Source organism: Schistocerca piceifrons, chromosome 7 (genome assembly GCF_021461385.2).
Source record: "Schistocerca piceifrons isolate TAMUIC-IGC-003096 chromosome 7, iqSchPice1.1, whole genome shotgun sequence".
In the NCBI taxonomy this organism is placed as follows: domain Eukaryota; kingdom Metazoa; phylum Arthropoda; class Insecta; order Orthoptera; family Acrididae; genus Schistocerca; species Schistocerca piceifrons.
The window spans coordinates 413,707,642-413,725,297 of NC_060144.1; the positions used below are offsets into that span (position 1 = coordinate 413,707,642).

At 39.7% G+C, this 17,656-nt stretch overlaps 1 protein-coding gene across 6 annotated transcripts in view; it reads right to left on the reverse strand.

Moving 5' to 3' along the window:
- Nucleotides 1-520: 520 nt before the first annotated feature.
- Nucleotides 521-17,656, reverse strand: part of LOC124805212 (MIT domain-containing protein 1-like) — a 115,282-nt gene continuing 98,146 nt past the window's right edge. For all 6 annotated transcript variants that reach the window (XM_047265715.1, XM_047265712.1, XM_047265711.1 and 3 more), the window contains one exon: nucleotides 521-1,864. The gene's annotated coding sequence lies outside the window, so the exon portion shown is untranslated. The remainder of the gene's footprint in view (nucleotides 1,865-17,656) is intronic.

Consider the following 17,656-nt stretch of genomic DNA (forward strand, 5'->3'; position numbering starts at 1 on the left):
TACCCTCTGACAAAAAACACAATCTCGCTGCATCAAGCTAAACTTTGATTGCTGTCATCAGGCTAGCAGAAAAGTTGAAAATCAGTCACATTTGCTGAAGGTCAAATGTATGTAAACACATGTGAAAGCAGCTGAAAGTGAATAATTTCTGCCACTTAGATCAGATCTAGATGGATTTTTGAGGTATTTAAAATGATGCTTAATGAATGATTAATAATTTTAACCTGAAGTACTGAATAAATCAAAATTGAATCACAATATCTATTTTCAACCTGTTATATAGTATTTGGTGTGCCAGATCCTACCCCAGATATCTTTTTCACTGAAACTGGTTTCCAAAAAAGGTCATTCAATATGGGGTTAGTGTCTAGTCTTTTCCTCTTCCTAAAATTCAACTGTTGATTAAAATTCCTAAATTTTACAAGGTATTACTCCAAAACATTGAAAAATATAGCTAATAAAAATTAGACTCTTCAACTTTTTTTTACAATAAATTGTAACATTTATTCGACAAAAAGTATTAAAAAAATCTTTTAATATTACAGTATGGATCCAAAGTCCCACATGACCTTGTTAAAATTATATAAGTACACAAGCTTCAGTCAACAGACCAAAAAGCTGGCAACTGAAGTAACAAATATTTAAGTTTCAATATAAATGTTTCATTCGTAAATAGCTGAAGCTTCCTCTGTGCATGTTTACCAGATGTGTGCTACTAAGTCTTGGTTTAGTCCACTCGGTCACTGTTACTCAGTTTAAACTTGCATGAAAGGACAACTGTGGGAACCAGCATTTTGTTTTCTGAATGGAGTCTAGCAAATCTGCTTTAAGGGTATGATTACTAACACACTTCCTACCTACCCATCATCATTTAGGAACTCCAGATAAAATATAATTAAAGTTAACAAAAATGTAAAATTCACAATTCATGTACAAGCAATACTCCTTAAAAATACATGTGGTCCCTAAATATTTTAAGGTTTTACATTGTAACACTTACACAAAGATCATTATTGGCACAAAATGTAAACTTTGGGCAAGGAACTGCTATTATAAAAAGGTGTCTGAACGTGAATCAGTGTGGCTAGCTATCAGCACCAGTTTTCTTCGACAACAGGCTCACAAACTGATGGAAGACATTAACTTGCAGTCAAACACAGTAACTACAGTGCCATTGTCAAATAATGACAACTTTAAATTTTGTACTTTTAGTTAGTTCATATAAATACAAACCACTGTGTGTGTAAATATGATATTCAAACACTGTTTTCATGTGTTTGTTTCAAATAATATTCATGATGCAGAAATAGTATTTTCTGACCTGAACTGAGCAGTCAGTCTCTTATCTAGCTAATATCAAGTCATACAAAAAAATTTAACCACAATTATGTTGTAATTCTTCAAGCTTTCCCAGCGAGGCATTGTCATGTTGATTAATCAGGTTTCTGCTGGTTACTCACGTCTTCCCTGCAGTCTTCTTCAGGTGCTGTTGTTTATCCCCTGTGAGGAACTTCCATCTATATGTGTGTAAGTCACCCAAAGGTCTCGGCTTTTTTTCCCTCTAACATAGTGAACTCCACATCACTGTATGTGCCATAAATAATCAAATTCAGTATAGAGTTCAATGTTCTATCAGTAATTAAACTGGCCATGAAAGCCCACAGACTTACGTAAGAATTAAATAATTCACAAATAAATACTCTCTCTTTAGATTGTACGCTTCTGAAGAGTTCAGCTTATACTAAATTGAAATAACACCTTCTTTGTGCACTGGTTGATTAAGTAAAAGACAAACACAGACATTTCCTGAGTGTCAGCAGTCATTATTCTGCACTGTGGCATCCTGGAATGTGACATGGGACATCTGCAACATTTGAGATGACATTAGAACATTATATTACAATTTGTACGTCACATTCATTCCAAATGGTATGAGTAGGGCTTGGATATTGTGTAATGATCAATGCCTGAAAATGAGAATATTGATCAAGACACATTGGCAGACAAAATAAAAAAATCCAAAGCATACAAACAATATCTCAACTTTTGCATTATGTCTCACTATATACAATTCCAAATCACAGTAGAACTTAATGTGATTCAGACCTATTTTACATGGTATTAAGCATTGGTATGAAAGCAGTTTTATGTTGAGAACCTTGTATCATACTTTTAATCCATGTCAAAACTGCAAACATTCTTAGCAGAACATCTTTAACTATTGAAGGCCTTATTTCAACAGTGGTACACCTCCAATTTTGATCATTTCAAGATACTGAATTAAACATAACCAAGTGATAACAATTTTCTGTTCGAGATACCTGAAATACTGCAGTCCATCAACTGCTGCAAGAAATTTCTTTCTATTGGCTTCACTCAATTTTGTTTAAGCCTCAAATATGTCGAAATGAATTAAATTGGAGGAGTACCACTTTTTAAATAAGGACTTCAATTGATAAAGCACATTTCCCTTTCTCACTAAGCTCAATGAGTCACAGTTCTCAAAACAGTACCTGAAATAAGGTTTTTTTCTAGTTCTGAAATCTTTGGTTGATTGCTATTATTAATAAGTTTGTATAGATTTTTAAAATCCATGTTCAGCTAAGATCAAATGAGACAGAACCACAACTTTCCAATGCAACTAACAGAATGCAGGCAGGCATTATTGTGGAGTAGCATCACTTCACACAATCCTTATGTTCACTGTTCCTGGATTGCACCTGCAAGACTTCTTCGTTGTTAGCAGTAAATGTTAACAGTGACGGTTACAATTTTCCTTAATCACCAGTAATGATACAGGACAGGAATGGTTGGCGTTGTTCATGAGCCAGCTGATGATAAGCAGGCAGAGATGCTCATGTGGCCACCCACAGATTTTTTGACACTTTTGCTTAGAACGTGTGATACCCATACACCCGATTTTTGGACCTTCCCCATTGCACGCAAATGTCAATGTGGAATGATCACAGTTCACTACATTTGCCAGTTCTCTGGTGTGGATCGTTGTGGATTAATGTATTTAAATGATCTTCATCTAACCATGAATGCCTTCTTGAACTTGGAGAGTCACTAAAGTCAAAACGATCCTCCCTAGAATGAGAAAACCATTTTATTCGCATACTCTATATAATGGTATTATTCCCATACACAACGGAAATGTTTCTGGCTACCTGTGCTGCTGTCAGCCCTATACTGAACTCAAACAGAAAAATATATTGGAAATGTTCTGGTTTCTCCACTTGGCACTCCATTTTCTATTGTCAACAGCTCCACTCACTACCTCCAACTGACAGTAATGACAGTATGTTAACTCAAATGGCAACAGTGAACTACAAATGAAAAATGACAACCAATGAATCAACCCATAGCAACTGGGATGACAACATGCAAAACCAAACTGCTACAAACTTATGCACCAAGCTGATACTTTCTCAGTCAATTGATACAAAATGCAAAAATGTGGAATTTATAGTGATGATGATGATGCAGCAAAGGTACATTCATCCCCTTCTTTATAGTCTCAATTTAGTGGCAATTTATTGGCATAATTTCCAAAAGTTGTAACTTTTTAATACTATCACTCAAGATATTTAAAAAATATTTTGTACAATCTATTCTCTGTAATACATTTCTGACTCATCTATGTGGAGAGAGAGTGTTGTATTCAGAATACACATAGCTCAGACTTAGGTGAAGTAGGTAGCAGACTTTGGTTCATAGGTAGAATATTGGTAAAATGAAATTAGTCTGCAAAGGAGATTGCTTACAAAAAATCATACAATCCATATTAATACTGTTCAAGTGTGTGGATCCGTACCAAGAAGGGATACTGAGGGCTGCATGAATAGTTACAAGTTCGTTTGACAAATAGTAGTGTGTCGCAGAGAAACAGAAAAACATGAACTGGCAGATACCTTCCAACACTTAGTATTACAGACCTAAAAAATCCAACTAAGGTGAGATGCAGTCAAAGACAGAATAGAGCTAGGAGAAGCCTTAATACTGGTGAAATTTTAATAAACCAAGTGCTAGAAATCATGTATTGTTTAAATTAAACCTCTGTCCTAGTTTATTAGGTTTTTTGACATTGATTTCTACAGACTCAGTTACACTGTCCCAGAAACTTGGCACTTACACCAACTGTTGTATTTTATTTCTTGATTATTCATCTACCAGAGCTGGATGATGATGATGATGATTGGTTTGTGGAGCGCTCAACTGTGAGGTTATCAGTGCCCGTACAAATTCCCAACCTTTGCTCAGCCCACTCTTGCCACTTTCAGGAATGATGATGAAATGATGAGGACAGCACAAACACCCAATCGTCTCGAGGCAGGTGAAAATCCCTGGCCCCGTCGGGAATCGAACGTGGGACCCCGTGCTCGGGAAGGGAGAACACGACCGCGAGACCACGAGCTGCGGACTACCAGAGCTGGAAAACACAGAGACAATGTGTGTTACATGGACTAGAAAACAAAGATAAGCACTGAAGAGCACAGCAGGCTCAGGGAGTTGAACTTGGCTATGAATAGCAGTGTGAAACTAACAGCACTTCAAATTCTGGTAGCGAGAACACATAACAAGACACCTTTGCAGCACTTGAAGAAAATAACTGTTTCAGTTGTCAAAACATCATACATAAAAATGGAATCAATAAGTTGGTCGAAACACAAAAGCACTCCATAACTTGTGAAGTGAGTCTCCTGTAACACTTCAGTCTTGTACTTGAGTTTACAGTCTGTTATGGGACAATATTTTATAGCTTTCTAAATGAGCAATGAAATTATTTGAAATCAGTTCTAGATTGCAACACAATATGCTATTGTGATTGATAACTGGTTTAAAACTGTTTTCAAGCAAGCCACTTTCAATTGGTGATCCTTCCAGAAACATCATGTGTACTGTCTTTATACGAATTATGTTATGTAGTTCACATATGTGGTAACAGAAAATAAGAATGAATTCCACAATTTTGCCATAATGGCAACTCTTATTTCAGCCACAGTTTCCTATGGTATGTTGTTGTTTTATTATTATTATTTCCTTCACTTTCTCAGACGTTAAGTCCGGTTAAAAATGGAGTGACGCGGACCTTGATCAAGCGTCACTTCCTTTTAACTGTACGGTATGTGTTATATTGCATTTAGGAACTTTCGGGTAATTGAACATGTATCAATAATTACGGATTTCTGTAGTTGTATATATATGTTTGGATGTAGCTGTATTGCATTGATGTACTGGTGGATATTGTGTGGTATGACTCCTGTAGTTGATAGTATAATTGGTATGATGTCAACTTTATCCTGATGCCACATGTCTTTGACTTCCTCAGCCAGTTGGATGTATTTTTTAATTTTTTCTCCTGTTTTCTTTTGTGTATTTGTTGTATTGGGTATGGATATTTCGATTAGTTGTGTTAATTTCTTCTTTTTATTGGTGAGTATGATGTCAGGTTTGTTATGTGGCGTTGTTTTATCTGTTATAATGGTTCTGTTCCAGTATAATTTGTATTCATCATTCTCCAGTACATGTTGTGGTGTATACTTGTATGTAGGAACGTGTTGTTTTAAAAGTTTATGTTGTAAGGCAAGCTGTTGATGTATTATTTTTGCGACATTGTCATGTCTTCTGGGGTATTCTGTATTTGCTAGTATTGTACATCCGCTTGTGATGTGATCTACTGTTTCTATTTGTTGTTTACAAAGTCTGCATTTATCCGTTGTGGTATTGGGATCTTTAATAATATGCTTGCTGTAATACCTGGTGTTTATTGTTTGATCCTGTATTGCAATCATGAATCCTTCTGTCTCACTGTATATATTGCCTTTTCTTAGCCATGTGTGGGATGCATCTTGATCGATGTGTGGCTGTGTTAGATGATATGGGTGCTTGCCATGAAGTGTTTTCTTTTTCCAATTTACTTTCTTCGTATCTGTTGATGTTATGTGATCTAAAGGGTTGTAGAAGTGGTTATGAAATTGCAGTGGTGTAGCCGATGTATTTATATGAGTGATTGCCTTGTGTATTTTGCTAGTTTCTGCTCGTTCTAGAAAGAATTTTCTTAAATTGTCTACCTGTCCATAATGTAGGTTTTTTATGTCGATAAATCCCCTTCCTCCTTCCTTTCTGCTTAATGTGAATCTTTCTGTTGCTGAATGTATGTGATGTATTCTATATTTGTGGCATTGTGATCGTGTAAGTGTATTGAGCGCTTCTAGGTCTGTGTTACTCCATTTCACTACTCCAAATGAGTAGGTCAATATTGGTATAGCATAAGTATTTATAGCTTTTGTCTTGTTTCTTGCTGTCAATTCTGTTTTCAGTATTTTTGTTAGTCTTTGTCTATATTTTTCTTTTAGTTCTTCTTTAATATTTGTATTATCTATTCCTATTTTTTGTCTGTATCCTAGATATTTATAGGCATCCGTTTTTTCCATCGCTTCTATGCAGTCGCTGTGGTTATCCAATATGTAATCTTGTTTAGTGTGTTTTCCCTTGACTATGCTATTTTTCTTACATTTGTCTGTTCCAAAAGCCATACTTATATCATTGCTGAATCCTTCTGTTATCTTTAGTAATTGGTTGAGTTGTTGATTTGTTGCTGCCAGTAGTTTTAGATCATCCATGTATAGCAAATGTGTGATTTTGTGTGGGTATGTTCCAGTAATATTGTATCCATAATTTGTATTATTTAGCATGTTGGATAGTGGGTTCAGAGCAAGGCAGAACCAGAAAGGACTTAATGAGTCTCCTTGGTATATTCCACGCTTAATCTGTATTGACTGTGATGTGATATTATTTGAATTTGTTTGGATATTAAGTGTGGTTTTCCAATTTTTCATTACTATGTTTAGGAACTGTATCAATTTAGGATCTACTTTGTATATTTCCAATATTTGTAGTAACCATGAGTGGGGTACACTATCAAAAGCTTTTTGGTAATCAATGTATGCGTAGTGTAGCGACCTTTGTTTAGTTTTAGCTTGATATGTCACCTCTGCATCTATTATCAGTTGTTCTTTACATCCTCGTGCTCCTTTGCAACAGCCTTTTTGTTCTGTGTTGTATGTGTCATTAATTTCTGTTTAATGACTGAAGTTAATATTTTGTATATTGTTGGTAGGCATGTTATGGGGCGATATTTAGCTGGGTTCGCTGTGTCTGCTTGATCTTTAGGTTTCAGATATGTTATTCCGTGTGTAAGTGTTCAGGGAATGTGTATGGGTCTGCAATGTAACTGTTAAATAATTTATATATAAAAACAAAGATGAGGTGACTTACCGAACAAAAGCGCTGGCAGGTCGATAGACACACAAACAAACACAAACATACACACAAAATTCAAGCTTTCGCAACAAACTGTTGCCTCATCAGGAAAGATGGAAGGAGGGGGGAAGACGAAAGGAAGTGGGTTTTAAGGGAAAGGGTAAGGAGTCATTCCAATCCCGGGAGCGGAAAGACTTACCTTAGGGGGAAAAAAGGACAGGTATACACTCGCACACACGCACATATCCATCCACACATACATGTGTATATGTGTGGATGGATATGTGCGTGTGTGCGAGTGTATACCTGTCCTTTTTTCCCCCTAAGGTAAGTCTTTCCGCTCCCGGGATTGGAATGACTCCTTACCCTCTCCCTTAAAACCCACTTCCTTTCGTCTTCCCCTCTCCTTCCCTCTTTCCTGATGAGGCAACAGTTTGTTGCGAAAGCTTGACTTTTGTGTGTATGTTTGTGTTTGTTTGTGTGTCTATCGACCTGCCAGCGCTTTTGTTCGGTAAGTCACCTCATCTTTGTTTTTATATATAATTTTTCCCACGTGGAATGTTTCCTTCCATTATATTGATATCATTATGTTAAATAATTTAGTTAGATGTGAATGTGTTGAGGTGAACTTCTCTAACCAGAAATTTGTTATTTTATCATTTCCAGGGGCTTTCCAATTGTGAGTAGAATTAATTGCTTGGGTGACTACATGTTGCAAAATTATCACTTCAGGCATTTGTGGTATCATCTTGTACGTGTGTGTTTCTGCTTGTATCCACCGTGCATGCCTGTTATGTTGTACCGGGTTTGACCATATGTTGCTCCAGAAGTGTTCCATGTCTGTTAGGTTTGGTGGATTGTTTATTTTAATGTGTGTGTTATCTATTGTCTGGTAAAATTTCTTTTGGTTTGTGTTGAATGTTTGGTTTTGTTTCCTTCTATTTTCACTTTTTTTGTATCTTCTGAGTCGTTTGGCTAATGCTTGTAATTTCTGCTTCTTTTCGTCTAATTGCTCTGTCGCTTCTTGTTGTGAGATTTTACCTAACCTTTTTCGTTTTTTTTTTCCGAGATTTTATTTCTTATAAATTGTGTTAGCTGTCCGATGTCTTTTCTCAGTTTTTCTATTTTGATCTGTAGCCTGTGTTGCCATGCTGGTTTTGTGGGTTTCTTCTGTGTGTTGGTTGGTTCTGATCTCTGCCTAGTGTGTATATTTAGTGTAGTGAGTGCTCCTATATAAACCAGTAGTTGTAACTCTTCCATAGTTGTGTTTTCATTTATTTTGTTGTGTATGATTGTGTTGATAGTTTTTATTGTTGTTTCGACTTGTGGGTTATTTGGTGGTCTATGCAAGAATGGTCTAATGTCTGTATTTGTGTCTTTGTATTCTATATATGTTAGCTGAAATTTTTCTTCTATATCTAACATCTGTGTCACTTCGTGTTCTATTTGTGCTTGTTCTGGTGGCTGTCTTAAGATTTCGTTTTCCTCTGATTGTTTAATTGGTGCATGTTGTTCTTTGTTTGTTTGCTCTGGGATGTTTGAGTCCATTACTGTATTTTCTTCTTCTTCTGATTGCACATTATTTTGTTCCAATATTAGTTGTACTTGTTGTTTGATGTTTTCTAATTCTGACTGGGGTATCCTGTTATTTTTTATTATTACACAGATCTGATCAGCTAGTCGTTGTTCTGTTAAAAATTTTAATTCTGGGTATCTGGTAATAAATGTTGTGTATACTTGTGATCTGTATCCAGTTGTGTTGGTTCCTAGGTTTGTTGCTTGGTAATAACAGAACATGAGGTGTCGATTAACTTCATCTGACCATCTCATCCTCTGTCTTTGTTTTCCTTCTAGGGTGGTTGCAGGAAGCATATCCTGCAAAACACCTCTATTTGGATTTAAATCATTTTCCAGTTGGCTAGCAGTGTCGTTACCATTGTGGGCGGGCATAGGGTTCAAGCGTCGTCCCCGACCATGACGGCGCTTGTCCGAGGCTTCTTTAGTTCTGTCCTGAACCAACTAATCACACTAAAAGGGGGGTTAGCCCTATTAGTGGTTTGTTCTTTTCGTCGCCTTTTACGACTGGCAGAACATGCCGGAGGCCTATTCTTTTCCCGGGCCTCCATGGGATTTATTATTATTATTATTATTATTATTATTATTATTATTATTATTATTATTATTTCATTAGTGAGTCATCTTACAGTTACAACTGTTATAATAATTATTCTTGTCTGCTGTCTTTTTCATTTGAGACATTTACTACATATGTCTAACACAATGTTCATCTGACCATTTCCCACAAGTTTTCTGTTTCTAATCTAAGGAAGTCCCACACATCTTGATAGCTCTTTTGTGTCTCCTGGTTCTCCTATTTCCTTTATGCATTATGTTGATTGCATTTATGTTTTATATTATAATTTGTCTCCAGAACTGCCACTAGAGCACTGAGAAATTGTTTACAACAGCAGTATCTTGCTGGCCATGTGATGCAGCACTGATCTGTAATGTTGTAATAGCCAGTCCAAATCTTGCTTTCTAAGCCAGTCTCTTTTTTTTTCATGAAGTTCTAAATGGCCAGAATGGTATCCAGTAACAAAATCTTTGTTCTCCTACTTGCTGTTGCGTGAACTGAATATCGACTTTTGCTAATAGTCAACCTTTTGCCTGATTGATAAAATAAATTCATTATTTCTGGCATAGTGATCCCATATCAGTAAGCTGACAGTTCAAGTCGATACCAGTGGATTTCTAGGTTAACATCAGTTTTGTAATACCTATCACCAGAAGTGGATTTATTTATAGATAAGTTACTGTTTCCTCTAGTGTGGAAAATCAACAGCACTTTACCATATAAGAGGTATGTTTTCCATATAGAGTAAAGGAAGGCATTACAGACAATCAATTGCCAAGCCAGAATAATGTTTCTTTACCACAGTATTAGGGAAAAACTAGTGTCAAACCTGCAACCCTCACCACAAAAAGTTTCCATAGTGTGTGTTAAGTGTCTCCTATTCAGTTGACGCACTGTGTATCTTCCATATCTTCCAATAATGACAGAATATTCTATTGCTAGGAAAGTTGTTATGTCTCCTCAGCAGAGGCCTACAATACTAAAAGGACAATTTTTGCATAAGATTTCTGTAACAGTGTATGTCTAGCTCGGACTGGAACACTGATGTGTTGCAATTCATCTACATCAGTCCTGTATAGCACTTTAATTATGGCTGTGATTTCTGCTGAAGCACATTTGTATTCTTGTGTGTAGAGTGCTCTTGAATTTTATCCACTGATAGATCAATCTGCAACCAGTTTGCTGACATGATTATTAAACAGAAATAGCTTCCTGAACTGACACTATACCAGCTCTTAAGGTGATCTATAAAAGCACTCATTTATATGTCTGAATGAGGTGGCACAGTGGTAAGACCCTTAAGTCACATTCGGAAGGATAGTGGTTCATATCGCTATTGGGGCACCCAGATCTAAGTTTTTTGTGTTTTCCTAAAATATGTGTTAAACCCTAATCTTTCTTATGATTATAATGTTTGACTCACCTTTAATATTTACTTTCATCCAAATAATCTGCAATTACTTCAGTAGATATTATATAGTGATTTATTACAATACACATGTTGCTACCACTGGTGGCCAGCCTAGCTTTGTGATATGAAGTCCAAATGAAATTTCTGATTTTCTGGTATCGGCCAGCTTTCTATTCTTAGTAATCAGTGGGAATTATTACTGTTTGGAAATGACACTTATCACAGGACCATATCATGGATGCCCCTGCAGTTAATTAAAATTCTCTCTTCTTGCCATAAAATGATGAATGTTCTCCTGCATATTTAATGTTGGTGGTCTATGCCCCTCTTCAAGCACAGTAAACAATTGATTGTCAGGTCTATTGAGCAGTTTCTCTACCCTTAAAAACTATGTGAGCACCCTACATTTAATTTGTAAGTAAGTAACCATTTACTGCATCTCGTACACACCTGAAATTTATCCATGCAATAGTAGACATAACAAAATCCACAAAGGAGTGTGAACTTGTGGTTTAAATCCTCCACCTGATTCGAAAGAAGGAACTGTGATCATTTGGTTATAACAAATTCCAAGATATGCTTACACTATACATCTGAAGCTAGCTCTCAACATCTATTCAGAGAGTGATAAAATGGAACTGAAGGCATCGAATGAACCCAGGCAGGAGGATTCATTGCCCACCTAACACTGAAACTCCTATTGACCACCATATCAAGCCTCAGCTTGTTTGAGGCTGCTATAAAAAGACATCAAACTATATGACTGTGGCACTGCAGATGGTACAATGCTAAACTGTCAAATTTACAAACTACTAAGAGTGAAAACAAGAAAATAAATACTGGCCCTCGTGTACTTTAGATGGTGTTAACACACACAAACTTTCTATGGAAGCCGGACAGCCAGTACAGACATAGTACTGGGCATTACAGCACCATACTTGTGCAGTCAACTCCCTAGAGTTAAAAAACATGTATATAACATACAATAAGTCTTTAGTAAACAAAGAAACTTTTATAGCTGGATGGAGAACTGATCATAATGCCAACAGCAATAATGATTAAAACAGATCTCTGTATTAGTTACATATTTATTATACCACTACATATTAATGGAACATCCATAGTAAAATAATCCCCAGCTCAGATCTTTGAGGGGAGGGGTGGGGAATATGCTGAAAGAAGGAATCAAAAATCAAGGCAGAAAAGTATAAGACATGTAAACAGGAAAATGGCAAAAATGCTGTGGCTTACATAAGACATGATTTTGAGAATGGAGGAGACAAGAAAATTAAAAAATAGGAGCAATGAAGATGCAAGAAAGACAAAAGGCTGAATAACGAACTGCATAGAGAAACAGTGCAGGCTAAAAAAAATGGCTTAAAAAGGAGAGTGATGCAACTGACTTGGAGAGGAAGAGAAAATATGATTTACTATAAAACACAGCAAAGACTACAACATGGGATCAAAACAGGCCAGGAACTGCTACTTTGGAAATTGCCAGTAAAGACAAAAATGTAGTGTGCAAAGATGGGACAGGAATTTTTGACATCAGTAATGATTCCAATACTAAACAAACAAGGAAGCAAGAAATGCAGTGAGTACATGAAATCAGCATAATTTTATATGCAATGAAGTTATGTTAAGAATTGTTAACAAAATATCGGAAAAGGTAATGGAGGAGAATCTGGCTGAGGAGGAATTTAGTTTTAGATGGAATAGAGGCAAAAGATATGCAATAGGATTCTTGTGAATTTCTGAAGAGAAATTCATTGAAATGAGAAGAGAACCACCACATATGTGTGTGTCTAACACAGAATTAAACAGCCAACCGGTTGCACGTAAATGGTAGGTACACTGACCTAGGTTTCGAAACCTACTAAGACTGTCTTCATGAGGATAAATGTTGCTAAATCCTATAAAATAATACATGGCAAATGAGGTATAACCAAAAACACAATAATGAAAATTACAATTTTCATGACACAAAGATTACTTAACATAAAATTACATTGCTAAAAAGCAAAAGTCAGAATTTGGAGCAGCTATGCTCCTGTCAAAAGTAAAATAAATATAACATTATAGGCTTTGCCACGTGTGGCCAGCTGGGAACATCATCAGACTGATTGGCCCAGAGGCTTATATTGCTGCCACGCAAACAATACACGTGGACAGTAACATGTGCCCATTTGAAACATTATAACAGAAATTACTACTAGGCCGTAAATCCTAACAGATGGCTCTACTATACTTAATTGCTTGACTACTGTGTATTTTCAAACAATGGAAAATCCAGGATGGAATGTAACAATATTATGACAAGGGAAGTTGCTACTCTAGATATAGTGGAGATGCTGAGTCAGACTCAGATAAGCACAACAAAAAGACTGTCACAAATAAGCTTTCTGCCAGCAAGGCCTATGTCAAAAATAGAACACACATACATACACGACTGCAGTCTCTGGCAACTGAAGCCACACTGCAAGCGGCAGCACCAGTGCATGATGGGAGGGCCGACTGAGTGGGGATGAGGAAGGACTTGGGCAGGGAGGGGGAGACAGTAAAGTGCTGCTGGGGAGCATGCAGAGGGTAGGGCAGCTATGTGCAGTCGGCAGGTGGGGTTAAGCGAAAAGGCTGGGTGCAGCAGTGGAATAAGGCTGTGTAGTGCTGGAATGGGGACAGGGAAAGGGCTGGATGGGTGAGGACAATGGCTAAAGAAGATTGAGGCCAGGAGGGTTATCGGGATGTAGGATATGTTGCATGGAAAATTCCCATCTGAGCAATTCAGATAAGTTGGTGTTAGTGGGAAGGATGCATATGACACAGGGTGAGAAGCAGTCATTGAAATGTAGATCTACCTCTCACCGTGGCCTGAAATGAGAAATGTCCTGCCCACTATCCTCCCCAACCCTCCCACAGTGTTATTCCACTGACCACCAAACCTACACAAAATATCCAGAATGAGATTTTCACTCTGCAGTGGAGTGTGCGCTGATATGAAACTTCCTGGCAGATTAAAACTGCGTGCCGGGCCGAGACTCGAACTCGGGACCTTTGCCTTTCACAGGCAAGTGCTCTTCCAGCTGAGCTACCCAAGCACAACTCACATCCCGTCCTCACAGCTTTACGTCTGCCAGTACCTCATCTCCTACCTTCCAAACTTTACAGAAGCTCTCCTGCGAACCATGGAGGACTAGCACTCCTGCATGGTTTGCAGGAGAACTTCTGTAAAGTTTGGAAGGTAGGAGACAAGGTAATGGTGGAAGTAAAGCTGTGAAGACAGGGCGTGAGTCATGCTTTGGTAGCTCAGTTGGTAGAGCACTTGCCCGCGAAAGGCAAAGGTCCCGAGTTCGAGTCTCAGTTCGGTACACAGTTTTAATCTGCCAGGAAGTTTCATGTCAGCGCACACACTGCTGCAGAGTGAAAATCTCACTCTGGAAACATCCCCAAGGCTGTGGCTAAGCCATGTCCCCGCAATATCCTTTCTTTCAGGAGTGCTAGTCCTGCCTGGTTTGCAGGAGAGCTTCTGTAAAGTTTGGAAGGTAGGAGATGAGGTACTGGCAGAAGTAAAGCTGTGAGAACAGAGCGGGAGTTGTGCTTGGGTAGCTCTGTTGGTAGAGCACTTGCCTGTGAAAGGCAAATGTCCCGAGTTCGAGTTTCGGTCCGGCAGACTGTTTTAATTTGCCAGGAAGTTTCTACACAATATACTTGTCCATCCCTACACAACCCCAGTTCCCAACTGTGGTATACACCACTTCTAACAAACACCGAACAACGCGCTCCAGTAAGCGGCCGCCAAATTCATCGCTGGCCGCACTTCTCTGGGCGGCCCGCTGCGTCCATCGCTGGCCGTCTTCACACGCACGCTCCCTTACGTGGCCGAGAAATACATCGCTGGCCGCACTTCTCTGGGCGGCTCGTGGCTACCATCACTGGCTGCCTTCACACGCGCGTGCGCATTTGTCAGCACACAGCAATTGGCTACGCCAGGAAACATTGCGATTGGTTTGCCCTGGAAAACAGTGACCCCAGCCGATGGCTCCATTAACTAGCAAGCCTTATATAAACCCGGCCGCCGCCGCAAACGACAGTTCTGATCAGGAAGTGCAGTATGCCGTGTTCCAGCTGCTTGTGGATGACTCGCCACACCACTCGAGGTTACCTGGCTGCTCGGCGGAAAATCTTGCGACTTCACTTGGAGAGACTGAACTTCACTGGACTTGGGAATAATTACGGGATGTGCACCCCACCATGCACATTTGGACATTGGTATAACCAAATTTTAATAATGCATTGCTTCTGAGTGTGAACCTGGGTAGACGCTTGGCTAACATAATTGTTAAAAAGTGATTTGTGATGTAATAAACCAGACTGACGAGGTTATTGTGTTATTCCTGATTATAATACAATAAAATGGCGACGAGCACGCACCAGGAGATGTTGGAAGATCTCCTCAAAAAACTTCTCCAGCAGCAGGACGAGAACCACAGGCTGCTACTCAACACCCTCCAGCCACTTATACAAGGGTTCATGCAGACGCAGGCCACGCAGCAAGTACCGCCATTTCCGTCTTTTGCAGAAACGTTAGAGGACTGGGAAGCCTACGAATCCCGAATGCTGGAACATTTCCATGATTTCAAGGTAACTGACGTTGGCCTCATGAAATCTTTGTTTTTGTCTTGGTCTAAACCTGAGATTTATCGGCTCTTGTGCATACTGGCCCCCTTATCAAAACCTTCGGAGCTGACTTTTACCAAGATTCGCTCGTTGCTCACTAAATATTACCAGCGCCATACCCATGTTGTTTCATCTCGAGTCGCCTTTTACCAATGCAAGAAACAGCCAAATCAGACGCATAGAGAGTGGGCAGCGGAATTGCAAGGCTTGGGGCGACGATGTCACTTTGTTACCTCTAAAAATAAGTACTCCTACGCCGAAGAAATGATCCGGGACATGATAATCAGGGGTACGCCAGACAGGGAGTTCCAACATGAGGCCCTTCAGCTCATTGACCCCTCATTGGATAAAGTCTTGGACTTGGCACAAAGCTTCGAGGTGACCCGTGCAGCAGGCAAGAAACTAGAATCATGGGTCGACATTGCAGCCGTCAATGTAAACACATCAGAGCCGGTGGCTAAGGCCCACCCGAGTGACGATTCCGAAATAGCGATAGTGCGGGCAGGCCGCTGGTCAACTCAGCAGAACCGTCCGCCACCTCGCTCCAACCACTCAAACCAGTCGTGGGTGCCAAAATGTTTGCCATCATGTCCTGCTTGTTTTAAAAAATATCAACGAGATGACTGTCCTGATCGATGGGCCTTTTGCTACAAATGTTCTTCCGAGGGCCATTTAGCTTCTGTGTGTCGAAAGTCCTGCCGGCTGCAGCAACCTTCGGATCTTCCGATGGATATTAATCTGATCGCCGCTATTGATCATCAGGAGACCACCAATAGGCTTTTTATTGAAGTCCTGATTGCGGAAAAACCGATTCAATTACAGGTCGATACTGGCGCAGCCGTGAGCATTCTAAATTACGCCACATATTTGAGACTTGGTGCTCCTCCCTTGCACGACACGCAGCGACGCCTCATGGCATATGGTAAACTTTCCATTCCAGTCCGCGGTCAAGTCGACTTGCCAACGACATACCGGAATGTCACCCGCCAGGTCACCTCCTTAGTCATTAACAGGGATTCCTCTGAGAATTTATTTGGGCTGGACGCATTTTGGAAATTTGGTTTTTCAATCGACGATTCTGTGAATTTGGTGTCTGATGAGGTTCTGTACTCGGATCTGGACAGGCTTTGCCAGGATTATGCAGACCTGTTCACCCCCGGCCTCGGTTCCGCAAAGAATTTTGAGGCACACATCAGACTGAAACGGAATGCGCGGCCTCGATATTTTCGTGCCCGTGCCGCTCCTTTAGCTCTCAGAGATCAAGTGAAGAAGGAGTTGGACCGCCTCACGGCAAGTGGCGTTCTTGAGCCTATTCCTTCTAGTCAGTGGGCTACTCCCCTCGTCGTTGTTCGGAAGCCGTCAGGGCAGCTCCGTCTCTGCGGCGACTTTAAAGTAACAGTTAACGCCCAATCAGAGATCGAGACATATCCTATTCCAAAGCCGGAGGAGTTGCTGTCCAAATTAAAGGGTGGAAAATTCTTCTCAAAAATAGACCTCGCTGAAGCATACCTACAACTCCCACTTGATGCCGCATCTCAGCAGTTCCTGACCCTCAACACACCGCACGGGTTACATCGTCTGAAACGCCTTATGTTTGGGATAGCCAGTGCCCCTGCTATTTTCCAGCGGTTTTTGGAACAATTAGTCCTTAAAGTGGATAGATGCATTAACTATTTGGACGACATCGTGGTGACGGGTCGTACGACACAGGAACACCTTCACAATCTGCAATCTTTATTCCATGTCTTACGGGAGGCTGGCCTCAAATGTAGGAAAGAAAAATGTTGTTTTTTCCAACCTGAAATTGAGTACCTGGGCCACGTCATTTCCTGTTCGGGTGTTCGTCCGTTAGAGAAACATATAGAAGCCATCATCAAGCTGCCACGACCTACGATGATGACACAAGTTCGTTCCTTTCTGGGGAAGATTTCATATTACCGAAAATTGTTACCCGCGGCTGTGACGGCAACTGCCCCCTTGTCTCAGTTATGCAAAAAAGGGGTTCCTTTCGAGTGGACGCCGGCATGCGATCACACCTTCCACAGGTTGAAATCCCAATTACTGCAGGCCCCGTGCCTCGCACGTTTTGACCCTACTAAGCAAATCGTCATTGCAATGGATGCCTCGGATACAGGCATTGGGGCAGTCCTGGCTCACAGGAAGGCAGATGG